Source organism: Falco rusticolus, chromosome 20 (genome assembly GCF_015220075.1).
Source record: "Falco rusticolus isolate bFalRus1 chromosome 20, bFalRus1.pri, whole genome shotgun sequence".
Classification (NCBI taxonomy): Eukaryota; Metazoa; Chordata; class Aves; order Falconiformes; family Falconidae; genus Falco; species Falco rusticolus.
The window spans coordinates 2,099,674-2,119,856 of NC_051206.1; positions in this window are offsets into that span (position 1 = coordinate 2,099,674).

A 20,183-nucleotide genomic window follows, 5' to 3' on the forward strand; every position below is an offset into this window, starting at 1 on the left:
ACAATGGAATACAATTAGTAACAGAGAAGTTAAGCAATGAGTTAAATGATCCAAAATGATTCATTTTATTCACTATTACTAGCAATTACAAATCATAATACAAGAGTCTTTTGACCTTTAGAATAACTGACGCAGACTTTTGCAAGCTGAGCAAACCAGCTTTCCCAAGAACACAGGGAAGGGAAGGACGAACATCAAGTGCTGTAATTAGCTGCATAATTATTTTCCAAAATAAAATGTGCAATCTTCACCTCTTCGGCACTGAATGGCGTCATTGGGGCTGCTATCATTAAGCTGCCATCACTGCACTATCATTATGGGGCTGATAAGGAAAAGACAAACACTTCGAGACCCACTAGAGGATGCGCTGATTTCCCAACTTCCCTCTACTAATGTATTTATGTACTTATCTTTGTGGATGATGGGATTTTGAGGACAGGAAGGAAGGTCACTGACATTGGAACCAGCAGGGATAAGAAGCGTTTTTCTCAACAGGAATCAAGTTTGATGCTCTAATAATCATTATACGTTAAATCCTATCTTTTTTTTCAGCCAATGACAAAACTCTCATTGACTTGAATGGGGTCAAGATTTTACTCCAAGCTTGCAGCCACTTAGACACCACAAGAATAAAGCCAATACAGGAAACAGAGCAGGAAGGAATGAAGGAAGGGAAAGAAGGGCATTCAAGTCTTAAAGAAACAGTGCTCAAGCGCATCTCTTTCCTGAATCCCTAGGAAACAACTGTATGTAAAGAGAGTCCAAGTTACCCAATACATCTGAAAAAACAGACTGGATGATACTGTTTGCATAATGAAACAAGAATAACTGAAGTAATTTAATTATTGTTGCTTCAGAACTGCTTCTTTATGCAGTGTCTATCCACCTCTTTGGGCATTTCTAACCTTGGATGGCATCTGAACTAAGGCTCAGTAACATCGTATTTGCTACATAATTGACATGCATTACATTTTATTTGCATTTGTGGGGGTTTAAATAGCTTGCCTTCATTCCCTGCTATTTCCTAGGATTCTGTTTATTGCTAATACGGAAGAGGGGTTTTTTTGGTCTTTTTATTTGTTTGTTTTGAGTCTGGAAAATCATCAGTAGGCAGAAAGGGCATGGTCTCACCAAGGTAGACTCTCTCATACAGAGAACGCCCTCAAGAATTCCTGTCTCCCCAAACAGCAACAAAAAACCAAGCAAGAAAATTCCCACAATTGAACATTTGATGTAATTTCACACAGCGAATACTAAATAGCGTAAACACAGATTATCTGTGTTTACAAAACACATGACAAAATGCTTAGCAGCCCACTGTGGTATAAACAGACAGGGACAAATGGAGTCAAACAGTTCCAAGTCATCACACGCATATAAAAATGAGAAGATCCTTAATTACTTTTGAAAGGCTGGTTTAGTGTCATGACTTGTTGAGAGTAAGGTGCAAGCGGATGCTTTTGCAGCCAGAGTCTCTCATAGCTACCTGGCACAAAATTGAAACTAGAGATTTATTTGCTGAGGAATTGAGTCTCTGAACTAAATGCTATGCTGCTATTATCCATTTACACCAAAACCAAGGTTACTTTATTACAGCAACAGAAGCTCCCCCCCCCCCCCCCCCCCCATATTACACAAAGCAAGCACAGACTGGAGAATGAGCACAGAAACCTAATTTAGGAACCCTGGGCTTTCTTCAGCTGTGTTTGCAATCGGGAACTCCGCTATGCAAAGACTAATGCCTACTGCTGAAGCTCTAAGAGCACTCTTGTCTCTCCAGTTTGAAGTGTGAAATACCTATAGGAAAAGGACCACTGGGGGATATGAGCTAAAAACTTTGGGAAAGAATTTTTTTCTTGAGGCCGTAAGGCAAAAGGAAACTCTGAGAACAGGCAACTGCCAAGGGACAGAACACAGAACATTCACAGGTTTTGAGGGGTTTGGGGTGTTTTTACGAAGATAGAAAGATTTCATGATTCAAACCAAAAAAGAACTAAAGGAGCCTGCCAATTAAAGTGACTGATAAAAGTTTACAGTTGTTCTGAAATATTTAACAGAGAATGCTGAATTTTTTATGTAAAAAGTATTTGTGCCTGCAACAGAACCTAATGTTAATATACAGAAATTAATATAAACATCTAACCTAAGCTTTCGAGCTCCCACAGAGGCAGCTAAGTAAAGGGTTTGTCCTCCTCTACCAATGTGCCAAAATTAACAGTAACAGGACTAAAACTAAGACCCGTGTAACTAGATTATCACATCAGCACATCTACTCATAGTTGTCCCAACAACACTAAGTACTAGATGCTCGTTAAAACCTGCTTCCAAATGTGGATTCCTTGGCATTTTGTATCTAGTCCTGAGCACGATTAGTTCACTCTGAAAGGCTAGAAAGAGAGTGAAAGATTAGCTCCAGGCTTCTGCTTTGTGTTTTTAACTGAACTTGAGTTAAAAGGCACTTTTAAAAATAACCAGGCTTTTAAATAATTACTGCAGCATTGCATTTTTTTCTTCTTAGAGAATTCAAAGCAAACAAAAAGTTGACATACACGTAAGTTTAACAAACAGATCCAAACAGCCAGCAACATTCCCCTGTACTGTATTTTTTTCAGTATTTTTCCATCTTTCCATGCCATACTTCTGGCCTCTAGTTCATGGGTCCTATCAAGCTTTAACAACAATATTAATGCTGTTAATACTAATACCTGAAATCCTTGGGTAAATTTATACATCTGTGGGAAAAGGAGGTTCTGGGGCAGCTGATCAGGGAATAGATGATTTAAGCAGCCAGGCAAATACAACACTAATTCTTTTCATTTGGATGCTGCATCACTACCATTTTTACATCATTATCAACCTGTTTTCTCAGCCAGTAATTAGGCTTTCACTGTCCACAAACGACTAATCCAAGCCTGGCTACTGGATTGTAAACTCCAAAAACCAAATTTCAACACACCTGCAGTTTCCATTTTTAGCCCACAAGGATTCTCTACCACAGACTACTAGACAGAATGCAGCTTCAACTTTAGGTAAGGCTGTTCTTTTAAGACTCGTACAGATTATTGCATTACTGCTCTTTCTAGCAGAACTCAGCAGTATTTGATAAAGAAGGGTGCAGAAGAAAGCCAATTTCCAATATTAAAAAAGAACGATAACAAAGACGATCTTTTGGAAGATTTAACTTTTTCTTTTCCTTTCCTTGTGTAACACACAATTGGGGTAAAATTAGTAAATGCATTGGTTTGCACTTCGTACTGCTTCTAATCCTAAGGAAAAGACAAGCAGAAATCAGTTACAGTCATTACATGGTCCACTCAGCACCATCTCAATTTTAGCCACGATTTCTAGCCTTGCAATAATAAAATACATCTCTGTTAAGTTGAAGCAAGAAGATAAGTACATGTTAGCACTGAAGACTTGCCATTCTTATCAATGCAAAGTTTGAAAGCCATATCTTGCCAACATCCATGAAAATGCAAAGCCTTTCTAGCAGACCATTCTCAAGTTTTAACTACTTCAGATATACTTCACTGTAATTAACAGCAGATCCGTTCTTCAGACATCGCATAGCACTTCTCTGGCAGAGGACATGTTCACAAAAATCTCAAAATGGAATTAACATGCAGAAATGATTTTCAGCGTGCACAAACAAATCTCATAACTACAAGATCTGATATCACATTCCTTCACAAAATAGAACGAGCTCACTTAATTCAAGCCAAATAACTTATTTCTCTTCCGGTATTGCAGTCCACATCTGTTTTTAAAAAGCAGTATGAAATGCCATCTAATTTCTAGAATCTGGAAGAAATAAATTCATTAGTTTTCCTCTGCATGAAGAAAGCCTTACCTTATCATGTAGCATCATCCTACATCCTCCCTGGCTCAAAACCACTTTCCTCTCCGCATTGCAAAGACCGGCTAATAAGTTTTATATCAGTGAAATGCTGCTTTTGTAGGGGTTTTACTGTTATATCCCCAGTATAAACTGGAACATTACCGTAACTTAAGTAACATGAATTACTCAGTTTGTGCAGCCATCTCTGATTTGCCCATTCCCTTTCTTTCCTAATCAGCCCTGGTATCTCCTCATGAAAGATGACAACAGGTTTTTTTGTTCCTTTTCTAAGTATCTTACTAGTTTTCAGTGATGGGGATGATTCTCTCCATCCAGCGTTACACTGCCGCTGTATATATGGTGACAGCAAGACATGGAATGCCTTCCTCCAAACTTGTGCTGATAATACCTCCTATACAGCTCATCCATCAGCATTATATCCGGAATTTTCCCTTGAGTTTCTTGCTAGTTTCCACCCTATTACTAACATGAAGGGTTAGGTATTGCTTTGCCTCCTGTTCCAGGAAACAACTTCTACTAAGCATCTGAGCCTTCCTCGGCAGCCATCAGGACTAAGGACATATTTTAAAATGAAAATAAACTTCCTCACAATCACACAACTATAAAATCTTTCACATAAAAATCATGTGAGCTTATGGCAAGAAAGTAGTGGCACTGACCGGGATTTTCACAGTTACACAACAACATTTAACAGGACAAGAGAAGCCCAAGGTAGGCAATAAATATAAAATAGGATAAAGAGCTACTAGAGAGTTTTGCTGCCAAGGGCCCCTTGGAAAGAGCCGCTTCCATTACCCTTTACGGTGCTATGTGCTGCTTTCAGACAGGCCCCTGGTGAAGCAAACCGGTCCTGTTCCTCGTTAAATGGCAACTCGTCGTGCTTTGCTCACACTGTGTGCAGGCCGAGCTCTGGTTCGGCGTACGGCCAGCCAGCTCCAAAGGCCGGGTCACAACCAGGCAGCAAGGGGGCCTGCGGCCCTTCCCCCAGGCAGCCATTTTGTCCAGCATTTCCCTCCACTGTATGGAGAAAGTCACCACCCAGCCCACACCTCCACACTCGGCCTAGCACCTCCTGCTCAACGAGGGTTCATCTCCCTCATTCCGGTGCTTTTCCCGAGTAATATACAGAAATATTCCTTTCTCTGATGGCCACACTCTTGTCCGCTCCTCACTCACCCCTTCCTGAACATCCCTGCCAAGCGGGGCTGGCCCCCTCCCCTCAGCAGCGGGGCCGTGAGGGAACGGCCGGCCTGGCAGGGTTTGCATTCAAACCGCTCACCCACCGCTCTGGTACCAGCCCAGCTTTATTTTCTTTCTGTGGGCTCAACCTGCAAATGCAGAAAAGCGGAATCAAGTACGTTCTTCAGCCAAAACACGCAGGCCGAGGGCGGTGGAGGGAGGCGCTGCCCACCATTTTGTGTTACGAAACCCCTCACAGCCTCTGTCTGGCGAAGTGAACCCCAGCAGGCTGCGCTGCTCTAAAAATTTAACAGAAACGTGAATTTTCTGTTTTTCATCAAATGCAGGCAAGACTTTGAGCTTTGGCTTAAATGCCCTTACCACAGAGTAATCATTTAAATAAAATTTAATCTACAGGAGAATGAAAATCATTCAAACAGAGACGGGTCCATTTACAGGATCACGTGTGAAAAATCTTGCTAATCAAATCTGAGCAGCTCGCGATCTATATAAACTCCTGGTATAAACTTAAATATAGTGACTTATTAGCAGGAAATGAATACCGCTAAACAGATAAAGTTGAATCTATTCCTGTCATTAGTGAAAAACAGGCTATTATATGCGCCTTTCTCTCTCCTGCTCTCCCTGGAGAACTAGTTGTGTCTACAGGGCACAAGTGTAACAACAGCATTTACCTTAATATACTTAACTGGGGCTGGAAAATAAATACCTTTTATTTATAAACAGAACCCTCACCCCCAGGCAGGGAACTTGTTCTACTTGACAATGTGATTAGGCAAGTACAGTTCTCTTGGCTTGGAAAGAGAGACTGCTGACATCCCTTCACAGCCAACGCATCTGAAGGAGCCAAAAGAAAACTTAAGTTCTGGAATAAGAATACTATACTCCTAGTGAAAAGCTATATATCGTGTTCGATAAGATGATGGCATTCTGAAGCGGACTGCTTTGTCAGGAGGACTGTGGGCATCATATGTCAAAGGTTTGGGAAACATGATGGAGTAGGTGAAGCTGTGGAAGAGGAATGCCTAAACGCAAGTTTGATTTCTTGTCAAGCATGTTACCTATGCGATCCTGGGCAGGCTCTGCAGGAAACCTCACTGGGTTTTGCATGAAATGCAGCTACCCACCCTTGTGAGGTGTTTTAGACAGGCTCCAGGGAGCTTTCTCAAGCACTGAACCTAAGTGAAAAACACCTTCCTCCATCAGGGCAGGAATATTAAATTTCAGCATTGGCTGAAGTCATGTTCTGTGTTTAGAGCTAATTAAGAATCAAAATTGTGCATGAAGGAACTGAGGGAATTGCATGAGGGAAAGCATGCACGAAGAGATCTGTGATTGAAGAGCTGCAGTTACTTAGACAGCATCCAGAGCGACTGCGTGCTCCTGCACCGGAGCAGCTTCAGTTTGTCCCTTTGCTGCAGTTGTCCCACATCAAGCCTAGCCTTTTCGGCATTGCTATTTTACTAAGACCACTGGACGCACCGCCTGGATCTGGCTGTCAAACTATTATATTAGGGTAACCTGGTGAAGGGAAAAAATACAAAGTGGTCTGACATCACCTGGATGACATTAGACGAAGAGCAGCTATCTGACCAATATTTTGGAGAGGATGAGGATTATATCCTGTTAGTACAAAAGGATGCAGAGGGGTTTTCTCCAGATGTCAGGTGGGCTGTGGAAATGAGCACTGCTGTTGGGGCACTGTGTTATAAATGATGTTGTGGCATCAAGGCATCGCCTACATCACACAACACCTCCAAAAGCTAAAAGCAAGGACCAGGCCTAATTAGCTCAAGTGAACTGTTAATAGCTATACTCTCTCTGGCACTTCAAGCTAGCACCCTTGCATACACAGAACTCTGCTGTGAAGGCATACAAGCTCATTCATCACTATCTCTGGTATCTCTGGAGCCTTGAATAAAGGTCTTATTATTAAAATTCTGGTGCTTGATCTTGACTGAAAGGCCAGGCAGACAATTACAGTATTTACTGTTGCAGTCTTCTGTCAAAGTGAAACAAAGGTGATAATGACAAGGTACTTTCGTGCTAAGCCAGATTCCAATCCTCCTCCTGTACTAATTTTTACCTTAAATTCCAAACTAATTCTTTCTCCTGAACCTGTCATTTGCTATGGAAATGTTACTTCTGTGCACTTGTTTTGCCCAGTCCCTCATTAACTTTACTCCTTTCCCCCTCCCTTACCCATTTAAATTAAAAATCTTGAGATTAGACCTTATGCATTGGCAATACATTAAACACAACTTCATCCTGTTCTCCAAACCTGCTAAAGTGCTTCCTCCAAAACAAGTAATATTTCTCCTTTTCTGTGAATTTGTCTTTAAAAATACGTCACTTAAAAAGAAGATAAAGTTGTTTTCTTTAGCATTTTTAAAGCATGTATGCAACAATCCTGCTCACCTCAGTAAAATAAAAATGCATAATTGCCAGCCTTAAAGCCATAATTTGCATTAATATGGTGAAGTAAACCTCTTATGCATGCGGTGCCATAATGGTAGCCTCAGCACTTGTGTCTCCTCCTAGGTGGGCAGGGAAAAATATTGCTGAACACATACATCATTGCTGACCATCCCCAAACAGAACTACTCTGATGAGATCTGGGAACCGGCGAGGAATTGACTTTATCTATGGACTCCATTTCCTGGATAATGTTATAAATTTATTCATTAAAACGTTATCAAATTATTGAAAAGAAATCTCCATCCTGAGTGTTAGATAACAGTAGCTCTGCTTCCCATCTCAACGGTACATTCACTTTAACGGGACTTTTAACTAGCAATATTGTGTAGTGATTTTATTGTTACCATTATTCAATACAGCCAAGCTTGCCCCCCCCCCCCCCCCTTTCTTCTTTGCACTCTGTTTACACTTTTTAATGAGGTTTTAATCTTCCCTGACATGTTTATTCAGGTTATTTGTTTTAAAAAAGGAAAGGGCCTTAAGTATAACTGAGGAAATCAATGCTTTTTTTCAGCCCTGGTCCAAATCTCATTCTAATTCTCCTTCTCAAATATTCCACAACCTACAGGGGAGGGGGAGTGGAACAAAAGGCACGTAGGGTTTTGAGGAATGTATGCAACAAGGTTAGATTTTTTTTAGATTAATTCAAGTAAACGTCAAATTCTTATGGAAGAGCTGTGAATCCTACAAACCCCCGTAAGAATAACGATTGCAAAATACTAACTTGAGCCTCCAGAGGTTCACAGATAAACTTTAAAAGCATTTTTATTTAAAAATATATTTTAATTGAAAATGCTTTTAAAGTAGCACGGCAAAAGCTTAAGCTGGCATTGGTCACAGCAAATCAGCATTCCCTTAAAATCAAGTGATGTGCATTTTCTCCCATTATGTTCCTACAGTGTTTGTGTATCTTGTTTGGGTTTGGTTTTAAAGGGATCAGTACGTTGGGTATGCGTTGGATGGACAGCCTGAAAAATCCGACTGTAAAAACAAGTGCGAGCGGCTGGATTTTATGTGATATAACCTAGTATCAGCTGTGGATTACTCTCTCAAAAAATTAGCTCTTTGGCTGAAGTTTCTTGTATAGGAAGGAGATTCTACATCCATGTAAAGCCATCAGAACACTGAAAATGAAGCAGAGGTGCTTAAGCCTGGAACCACTGATGCCTCAAGTGAATTCTAGCCTTATAGAGTATAACAGAAAAAAGGCGGAAAGTCGATTGTCTGGAGGACTGTCCAAAGCATTTGCTGAATCAAGTCCCCTAGGATGAGTTCATGCTTCTATCCTTATTCTGCGAGCACTTTCCACACTATTGAAATAGAAAAGGACCCAGCAAATACCTGCCACAGGGGCTGGGAAAATACTGTGATGGGGTTAACTACTTCAGATATCCAAAGGCAATGCCTATTACCCTGTTACCTGGATTAAAAAGCCTTAGAGCCTTACTGAAACATTCTGAAGGCTGCAAGGGCCATCATTTACTGCCTTTCACTAAAATTGTAAGGTCAAACACACTTACCACGTTACATTCCTTGCTCCAGACCTGCAACAGTACCTTTGCAAGAAAAGGGTGCTGGAAGTTAAGAATTTAAGTATCTTCCTTACACTGACTTCTGTGAAGGATTTGTCCTGTAATACTTGTCATGCTGAATATACACACCTTATATGCAAGATAGTTAATAATATGTTTCCCATTTAATTTTCTGAGCAGCAGAAGTATTTAAAGAACATTAATGTAGTCAGAGTTAATTTACTCTTTTTTTTTTTCCCCATGACTTGCAATCATTTTTCACCATCCTCATGCTAGTTAGCTATTATTTTGTAAATGAATGACTTCATTTAATTTAGTTTCAGATTTAATTGTTCCTTATTGGAAATGTCAGCTTTCACAGTTCATTAATAAGGGCACTGGTGGAAAGCAAGCAAGGAAAGAAATGGGGATAGGGAGAAATAAACTTCTCTTGCAAGTAATGAAGAGCTTTAGTTAATGTTATGTCCACATATTTGTTTTAAGTCCCTCTTGAACCTTGGTCTCTGGATTAACATTACTGGGGATATTTGCTAGAATTCAACAGACTGGCTTCTCTGACAGATGCTGCTTGCTGACAAAGATACACAATATAATCCTTGAACTGTTAAGGCTCTCCTCCCAAGTTAGTTGGCAGAAAAATTCTGAGGTGGCAATCAGCCATCGTACTGCGACAGTGGTTTAAATATTCAGATGTAAAAATGGTTCTTCCAAAGAGGGCCAAACACTGTTCTGAAAAATGTCTGAGCATACAAAACAGGGACTTCCCAAGTGAAATGCATTTTGGAGTACCTTTGGACAATCTGTGGAATGTTTGTAGTTCTGGTCAAGGACCAGAATCCCACTGCATTACACAATCCAAAGATGTCTGCTGGAGAGCTGAGTCCCTGGACCAGTGGCTACATACTGCTGAACGGCAACCACCTTCTTTAATAAATAAATACAATCTTCAATCACTCCTGTACCTCAGTCACTGTCATGAAAATACGAACAAAACCTACTCCCTGTTTTTTCAGATGTAGCAATAACAAATCCGTGAACCCAAGCCATTAAATATTACTGTGCTGAATGAATGAACCCCTGGTAGGTAATACAAAAATCATCATTTCAGGGTGTTTTGTTTTTTAAAGTATGTATTTACTCAATGTGCATGTGAAAATAAATAATGAAAACGTATTATTTCTTTCTTTGCCAAGTAGAATGTGACTGAAATGATTAGTTGCTTTAACAGTTTTGTCTTTAGTGATGACACTAGAGTCTGTTCTATGTTTTAAAGAGCCAGAGCACTGGGGTTTTTAATATGCAGCGGAACACTTGTGATAATAATGAACTGAGACATAATAATGTCATATCCATCCATTAATTGGAATACATTATAAGTTTAAGTTTGATCAAAATATGTCACTCCCAATCACCAGTTAATAAAATAGATTACTGGTAGAGTAAAAAAAAAAGCCCAATAATAATCTATGAAATCTTTATGACATAATCAAGACTAGTAGTTAAAACTGATACATAAATCCAGCAACGAAACACCGCAGTAATATACTACATAGGGTGTCCTGGTTTTGGCTGAGAAAGAATTTTCTTCCTGGTAGCTGGTACAGTACTGCATTTTGGATTTAGTATGAGAATAACGTTGATAACACACTGATGTTTGAGTTGTTGCTGAGTAGCGCTTACTCTAAGTCAACAACTTCCCAAGTTTCCTATGCTCTGCCAGCGAGGAGGTGCACAAGACACGAAGGAGCAGAGCCAGGCCAGCCACCCTGAACTATCCAAAGGGATATTCCAGAGCACAGAGCATCATGCTCGTTGTATAAACTGGAGGGAGTTGGCTGAAGGTGGCCGATCACTGCTCAGGGACTGGCTGGGCATCGGTCAGTGGGTAGGATGTCATTTATTAAACTGTTCTTATCTTAACTCATGGGTTTTACCTTTTTTCAACCATCCCATCCCACCACAGAGTGAGCAAGCGGCCCCGTGGTACCCCGTTGCTGGCTGGGGTTAAACCACAACAGTCCTTTTTGGCAACCAGCGTGGGGTACAAAGGGTTGAATGCATCTTGCAATCCGCCCTTGTATTTTGGATACTTTCTCTGTAAAATGCTTTCTAAGCTCATTTAGATCAATTAGCATTTCTGAAACACTTTCAATGAAATGGCTTTGACTTTGTGTTATTGGTCTGCCTTATGCTGCTTGCACATGTTTAAATGAAAGGTTCCCCACAGCTTTTAGGGAAAGAAAAACAAAAAATAAGGCAATTTCATTTTTTAACAAGTAAATAGTGCACAGAGAACTGCATAGAAAAAAAAAAGAAACCGAAAAGAAAATTAGAAATAAGCTTTGGTATATTTATGCAGAGCCTCCAAAAAGACAATAGCTGAAAGAAAACAGAACTTCTGTATGTGGAACTTATTAGACATCAAAAGATGCAAAATTGGCTCTATTTGCCATATATAGGAAGAAAAGAAAGATATGCTGTGTTGCATATAGTCAAAGATGTTGAGAGCTTGACTGAAATCATGGAAAAAAATCTTTACAGACTATAAGGTGTGTTGGATCAGGCCCTAAGAATAAGAACTGCACAGTTCCACCTATCCCTAGTTTTGCCACCGACTCACTCTCCAGTTCACAAAACATCAGGCACACCCTCTGCATTCAACAAATCACTTCAATAAATGCTTCACTTTAAGCAGATGAGAAGTCCCTTTTAAGAGAAAAGATATTGTATTTGAGGACATGGATAAGTTGGACCACTAGATTTGCTCTCAGTAATGCAACCTGATTTCCAGAGATGCAAACCACTTACTGCTTCGATTTACTTTGAACAGAAACACACACACACACCCCCACCTGCCAAAAACCAGAACAGACCCAGGAGGTTATTACCTCTATTTCCCGAAGTATACAGCAGCGGACTAATTTTACATAATAGGGGTATTGATAGGTTTAAACTAGTGCTTCAAAACCACACTCAGATTTTAAGAAAACTACAATATAAATGCAAAATATTTCTATAATAAACACTCAACTGTACAAACCACAATAATCTTCGTTTTTTCCTTCCCAAACAGCAAAGGCGAATAGAATACACATACTTATCAAGGTGAAATCACCCCATCCTGGAGAGACTACGAATGGAAAATTCTAACATGATATTTTCTTGGATGAAAGCTCCCATGCAAGTGTAAATTATTATCATTAAAATAAAGAATTCTTTGCCCGGTTTAAGCTTTGCAGCTCACTCTTAAAACACGCTCTCTGCTCAATGAAACTCAGGGGTGTAATGTAAATTTTCCACCGCATTTGTTTTCAACTAAATTCCACAGCACATGATCAGGAGACAAAACCCCATTAAAAAAGGCTTGTGAGTAAGCACCCAGAGTAGTTGTCTTTCAGTTATAACTCCTGGATAACGTGGAGGTTGGTCATTATTACCCTTGTTTAAATACTAGCTCATCAGTTCAAATCTGGCTGAGGCAGAAACTTAAAAAGAAGAGTGCTCTTAGATGTCCTGGAGTGGATACATTAGTTTCAGGTGATTTCCCAGTTGACATACCTATACATTAAAAAAATCTCACCAGTTTAGGGAACTCTGTTATTCTCAGCAAAGGCCCCCAGAATTAGAGCAAGCACTGCGCCCGAACTGACCTCTCAACACTGAACCTGCTCCCTTTGGGTGCCCAAGGTTGAGACACGTTGTCCAGCGCTGCATTCACATGCATACGTGACCCTTGCCAGTATCAGAAAGGCTGAAAATACATATAACAAAACAGTGTAAATTCATTTGCACAGGCTGCCTCCAGCCAGAGCAGAAGTGTAAGTTTTTAACTTGACTTTTCAATAGAAAGAACTGTCCAAGGGTGAAGTTGTTTCTGGCTAATTCAAAACTTTCATCCTAACCATGACATTTCAAGATTACATCCTAAAACACAGGGAATGGCAAATCAACATACTGCAAAGTATTTGGTGTCATAGAAAATTCTGAAGTATCTTCCTGGGCCATTTCGTTTTGGAAGGAAGGAAATCTCAAAATCTCTGGATGAAAATTCCTTCTATTTTCCAGCCCCATATGTAGATTTTCAGTTCACTCTTCAGGAGTGGCCCACCACAAAGTACCACATGCCCAGTCTTTGGAGTCTACACACTGATCTGAGTTTGGGAGTAAAACGCTTGAAATAAGGCCTAGACTATCTTCAGCTGCTCATACAGTATTAAAAATTAAAGGCCACCTTCGACCATCTCTAAATATGCTTTAAGAATTATTATTCATGACAAAAGAGGTTCTAGAACTAGTTTATCAATGATAAACAGATTTTATTAGCATAGTGGTAGCATCAGTAGTAGCCCATCTAGAAAAGTTATTAGATATGAGTGCAACCCATAGTTCTAAGCAATGTCTTCACTGATTCGATCCTTTAATTACAGCAATCAATTGACATTAATATGGCAATTCTCTGACCTACTTCATAAAGGGGTCAGACAAAATGATTGAATGGTCTCTTCTAGTCTTCAAACCTATAAATAACAATTTATTAAAGTAGCTAATAAGCACGTATTAGCTAGATTGAGCATAGAAGCCAAGCAGCCTGAATCAAGTTGAACGAGGACTTGAAGTTCAGCTTCCCAGTGCCACAGAAGCGCCCGGAGCAACAAGCTGCTTAGGGACAGAAACTGGTCAAGCCTCTGTGTGTTTGCCTCTGCCCTCCCACGCTCTCCAGCTTTACAAGAAGTTTGAAAATCTGCTTTGCCTTCGTGTGCAAACTTTTAACAATCTCACAAACATTCCTAGGATGGAAAATCAACAGCTTGGTTTGGTTTTGTATGAATCCTTTAAAACCTACTTATAAATAAAATCTAAATTCAAATTTTATTATGAAGATTTGGGAAAGATTTTGGAATTTAGAACAATTTCTTTATACCTCTTGTGTATCGCATTTACCAAGTTCATTCATTTACAAACTGCTGTTTAATGAGGGATTCTTCCACTCTTCCCCTCGTCATTTATCTCTTTTGGTGACTTGTATGCCATCAATCATGCCCTATGTGCAAAGTAATGCTTTCATGTATGGTAGCGAGTTGTGCAAACCTTGCCTAGGAAATGTTCCCTCGTGTACTGTTTACAGAGGATCGTATCTCTGTTCACTAATGTTCTCTAACTGCTGTAATTTGATTGCTTTGTGTGCTGAAAACAATAAAAAAGTTAATTAAAAATAAACAAAGAAAAGCAAAGAAGTTAGACCCCTGTACAATCAACTCACAATTGTAAACTGAAAACTTCAATGTAACAAAAGCAGCTAAAGACATCTCAGCTGCCGTTTTGATGCTATACAAGCATCTCCCACAAACAAAAGGTGCGGTGTACTTAACTCAAGTACCGAAATAATTTTGTTGGCTAAAGGAATTACATAAAGAAGGAGATATTAAACTATTCAAAAGATAACGATCATTATTTCCAGTGTTTGTCTCGAGCAGTATTTGTAGTTGCAGTAATTGCACAAGGTAATGTGCTAAACTGGCAGTAGTCGTCCCCTTGACCCCAGCCGACGAAGCTATCGCCAACTAGAGAACTTTCCAGTTCTACCAGGATGCAACTGGAAAATGCCCATGGGCACCTTCAGCTGAATATGTGCAAGTTTTCTGCCCTATCATCTCACCAGCCAGGTTTGCTAACTTTTCATCATTTGTCTGAGATTTCTCAGGCACAGAAGAAGTCATTCCGCTCTCTCCAGCTTCGGTGCACGCACAGCTTGTTCCTCCACATGGGATTAGAACACACAAAGCTCAGCTCACATCCAGGAACAAACGACACTGCATACATACTCTGTTTTCCTCATTTCCAGAGCCACATATTTCCTAAGCCTGGGAGCAATGCTGAGCTGGGTAATCCTCCTGAGACTTCTGAGCTGAAAAGTTTGGACCCTGCAGCACACTGGAGAAAGCCCAGGGACACAGCAAGAAGGACAACGCCGGTTAGATGCTCTTGGGAGCAAGAGGAGTTGCCGATTTACATGGGTTTCCAACCTCCCTCCTGCCCCAACATCACTCTAACAAGAAACCTAACTGTAGGCAGAAAGCATGCTAGGAGCCTGCCCGCTCCCCATGCTCTGCCTTCCCAGCCACCCGACTTAGCTGCACTTACTTGTGCAGCAAGCTTTTCTTGCCATTTGGAAGGAAAAAAAAAAAAAAGTGGGGTAAAAAAAAAAAAAAAAAAAAAAGAAAAAAAAATCCTGACTCAATGCTCCTGTATGCTGGAAGCTTAGTAAGAGAATATCCCTTGGCATCCAAAAAATGGCAGGCAGAACTAATATGAAAGCCAAGTAAAGAAACAGGACAGGTGAAAGTCATTCCAGGAAGTCTAAAATGTGTTTTCCAATGATTAGGGGGAAAAAAAAATAAAAAAAATTGATTGCTAGCCTGCAGATGTTCCTAAGCAATTCAGAAATAGGCAGAGCAAGTCTTTTGTGGGTACTATTTAAACTGCGGTATCTGGCATTCGGCAAGTTAGGTACTTCCATCCACAATCACAGTTATTTTGCTTTCTAAATGTTGACCAGATGGTCAGTTTTTGTGCTGCAGCAGTGTCTGTGTGGGGGGTGGGGGGTGGGGGGGTGAGGGGGGAGGATTGTAATTACGAGAATGTGTGCAACTCCACTGCTACCACTGCAATAAAATGACTGGAGTAACATCAAATTTAGATTCTATGCACACATATTTCATATGCATACAACATCATAACTGCCTGGAAGGAAGAGTCAGTTATTTTCTTCTTCTAAATCCTTTTTCCTTATCAGCTGTAAAATGTTACAATAAAAAAAAAAATAATAATCTCGGGGGTGAACTGAAGTCCCAGAAGGTGCTTGTCAAGGAGAAAAATAATTGTTAGCCAGAGCTGATTAAAGAGCAATATTTTCATAGAGACTGAAATGATGCCTGAGAAATCATCCAGGAGATGTTAGCCTCAGTATTCTTAACTTGTCATGAATGGCTAATTTGCTCAGAAATACATTCTGAAGAAGTTGAAGCCACATCTTCCCCCCCCAGCCATACTAATTGTTTATTAGCATACAAAAGAACCAATGACCTTTCAAATGGCATGCTTATTGTCCCTCCTAGGCAGAAGAAACGAGCCTTGGCACAGCAAACATTGCTCGGTTCCTTTTTATTTTCTGGAAAGTAACCTTTCAAGCAATGAACTCTTCATCAATACCATTTCACAGTCTATATTTAATAATCATGGAACTAAGCAGAAATGTTGTTATTTTGCTACTGCACGTAGGATTCAAAAAAATTAACAAAAAAGAATTAAGGCTATTTAAAGTGTTAAAGTTATAGTTGTACAAATGGAAGTATTTGGGGGATTTAAAAGCATATTAGAGAAGTTTTGAGGTGGTTAATATCAAGCACCAGAACACTTAGGTGTAAGCTTTTTGAAGGGTGTGCAGAACTTGAATGCAGGTTTTTTTTCAAGGTAGTACATTACTCCTCCACTCAGCGTTGTAACTGATTGAGGAGCTTGACTCTCATTTTCAAACGCCGTTTAAAAGTCTAGGACATTTATCTTCATTGCCTTTCAATATGGATTAGGTTCTTAAATCTCAGAGCCACAGAACAGTTGTGGTTTGGAAGCGACCTCTGGCTATCGTCCAGTCCAAACCCCTGCTGGAAACAGGATGAGCTAAAGCAGGCTGCCCGTGACCACGTCCAGAGAGGTTTTGAATCTCCGAGGATGGAGACTCCACAGTCTCTCTGGGGAAATATGTTCCAGTGTTTGGCCGCTCTCACAATAAAGAGTTCTCCCTTATGTTTAAATGGAACTCCACTCCCTGTATTTCAGTTTTTACCTCTTGCCATGCGACTGGATGCCACTCAGGAGAAGTCTGGCTCCATCAGGTTCACTCCCTCCCATCAGGTCACAGGCTGATCAAAGACCCCTAAGCTCCGGGCTAAAGAGTCCCAGCTGCCTTCAGAGAGCTAGTCCTAGTCACGTCCCAAAGCAGAAGGCACAAACCCCAATCCCAGGTTTTTGAAAGGAGTTTAGCCAGCCATGGGCATCGTACATCGTGGGAACACAGAAACCCACTGAGAAACTGATTCCATGCAAATGATCCTAGAAATACTGTGCAGTTCAGTACAGGAGCACTAACAATAGACAAGCCTCATTTTTTGGGTGAACCAACATCATGCAGGATACAATTTTCATACGAGTTTGAAATCTGAGCCTCTTTGCTACCAAACTGTTCAATTTGCTCCACCAAATTGAGCTGAACTAATACAGTTAAACCAGCACAAGAGAAACAGCATATTTAAAATGTGAAAGTGTCTGGTTTGCTCAACTTCAGGTTACTTCACAGCATCAGCAGAGCTGCGCCAGCATCACCTGGTACCGGCAGGGCCCATCTACATACATACACACGCCTTTCCTCCCATCTCTTTTTATTTAAAATAAGCTTTCACAGTACGCGATGTTCTTAAGGCTATAAGCTCCTCCTTACTAATTCCTGGACAGTCTTAAGGCCAATCCTGCTGTGTGTTCATCACCGTTCTGGTAAAAACAGTATTAGCAAATTCTGGTAACTTGATAGCAGGATACAAAACACCTCCATCCCCCATTAATGAATATTGACACATTGGTCTGAAATATCCACCTGCCTTGGGACCAACAAACATGAAAATGGAAGTACTACACTTAATATACAGGGTACTGAAATCTAAAAGAACCAACCAAGAGCAGAACAGTCCAGGAAATGCTGCAAGAGTCTCAGATAAGAGGCTTTGTATCCTTAAAAAAAAAATAAAAATACATATATATATATATATATATATATGTCTAAGATAAAATAAGTATCTGTCTCCAATCTGCATGTTTGGCTTACCAAACACCTCTGGAAAGTTGCCCAAAAGTATGGACCTCTGAAAGACCCTGTATCTCTTTGCTCTGGCCGTAAGCATGACAGGACTAAACTTTTACACAGAAACTATTTAATGCATCTATTAGCTAAGTGAACGTTAACGAAAATGATGATGTGACTTTATTTCATTTATTCCATAACAAGAGTATATTGAGGCTTGGTTAAAGGTATCCACAAGAGAGACAATTTTCAAGACCTAGTAGAGACCAGGCAATTTGTTAGATGTGAGAGTTTTAGTCCATTAAGTTGCTGAGCCAATTCATGATAATGTTATTTAGTGTAAATTTCCATTTGGATGAATAGTAAAGAGCTTGATCTATAACATTTGTAATTGAATTAGCAACCTCTTTGTTTCCCTAGTCTCTTTATGGCCAGGCCATGTATGCATTTTGTGACCATTCTGCATTACAGCAGTCAAGCCATTAGTTGGGAAAAGTGCCACATAATGCCCTTTTGGAAGTGGACTTTTATTCCATTTAACTTTTTTTCCTTCCTGAAGAAGTGATCTTTTGCCATTCAATCCAGCAGCTTCTCTTTAAATCTGCTTTGTTTCACCTAAATTTGATTAGATTCCACAGATCTACTTTGCATGGCTGATATAGTTTGACCCTTAAAAGCCCAAAGCTAGGGTTTCAGGATTCATTTGTTTTCCCATTATTTTTCTGGACAGGAATAGTAATGGTAGATTAGGAAAGAAAAATATAAGAGACTAATTTAACAAGGGATTTAAACACCTGCTTAATTACATCTCTGCTGAGGGCAGCACTGATTCAAGTGCTTAATTGGGTGTTGTTATTTGAAAATATGGAAGAACTGCATGAAAAGAGGTTTGTAAAAGTACCTGCCTGTATAATAGTATTCACCATTTATTATAATGCTCAGTATTAAAACAGGCTACATTTTGAAGCTGCCCAGCGGATCCTCATGCTGGGCTAAGACTCGCTGAAGAAAATGGACGACTGTACAGGACCCAGGACTTTCTGCTTTTGACTACACACAGATGTTTGTCTAGAGCCACACTTCAATTTTCAAACGCAACTTGAGCACTAAGCAAACTGAATTCTCCTGAGGTTCCAAGAAACGGTAATCCATTTGCATCAAGCATCCGCATGCCCCTCCGCCAGGATCCAACAGCTGCTGCGCAGGGCAGGGACACGATCCCTATGATCTAGCACTAGCAGCGTGATTACTTTCATTTTAAAATGCGGAAACTGAGTGCCAGATTTAGCAGAGTTTAAGTACAAGGGATAAAATGCAAAAGTTACCACACTTAAATCACTTTGCCCAAAGTAGCCAGGTGTTGTACAGCGCCCCTGAAAGCAGCAAGTTGTGTCTTGAGTTGCTCACTACTACTTTGACCTCCGTCTGGATTATCCAGCTCCTCTGGTCCCCTGAGCAGCAATGTCACACTCATGAATGAGACCTAGACTTCTAAATGAGGTGCTGGCAAAGATTGCCCTCTACACCAGCTCAATTTTAAGCAGCAACACCTTTGTAACCCCCCAAAACCCCAACAAACCAAAGGCATACTGCTGCCACGGACACATTGTTGTACGCCCACTGGTAGAGCGAAATAGCTTGTCTAAAAGGTTTAAAGGCTAATAAGAGTGACATGTAGCCAACACTGGGCAGGGTGAGCGATAAAAACCTGTCAGTGAATTTACCATCCGAAGAGTAAACCAGAATTTACTAAAATGTTTGGAGCTTTTTCCCTTGTGGATGTCTTCATTGGATGGGGCTCTGGATCACATTAGCTTGAAGCCCTCGACTTGGAGCATCCGTTCCCCCTCCTCCTTGGAGGTGTCAGTCCTTAGGGTTCCTGCCAAAACGTATTGCTGCGAGGCAGCTATAAGAAACAGTGCCAACATACACATACCACAGCCGAGAGAACAACCGAACAGCCAATTCCTTCAGGGCCCAATTATTTGCCACAAAATTGAAGGACAGGGATAAGTTTCTGACTTCAGACGCTTCCCAGCCCACTTTATTTTTTTTCCACCGCACTTCAAGTAGCAAGAAACGAAGAAAACAAACAGTTTACCAATAACGCAATGGAAGATCATTTGCTGAATTGGAGGCTATTTAATATTCAAATAGAAAACACTGGATAATCATGTAATCATCCTGATTATCCTGAACACGATGTTGCTAAAAGCTAATCTGTGCTGGCCAGAATAGTATAAAATAACAGCAATGTCTTTCC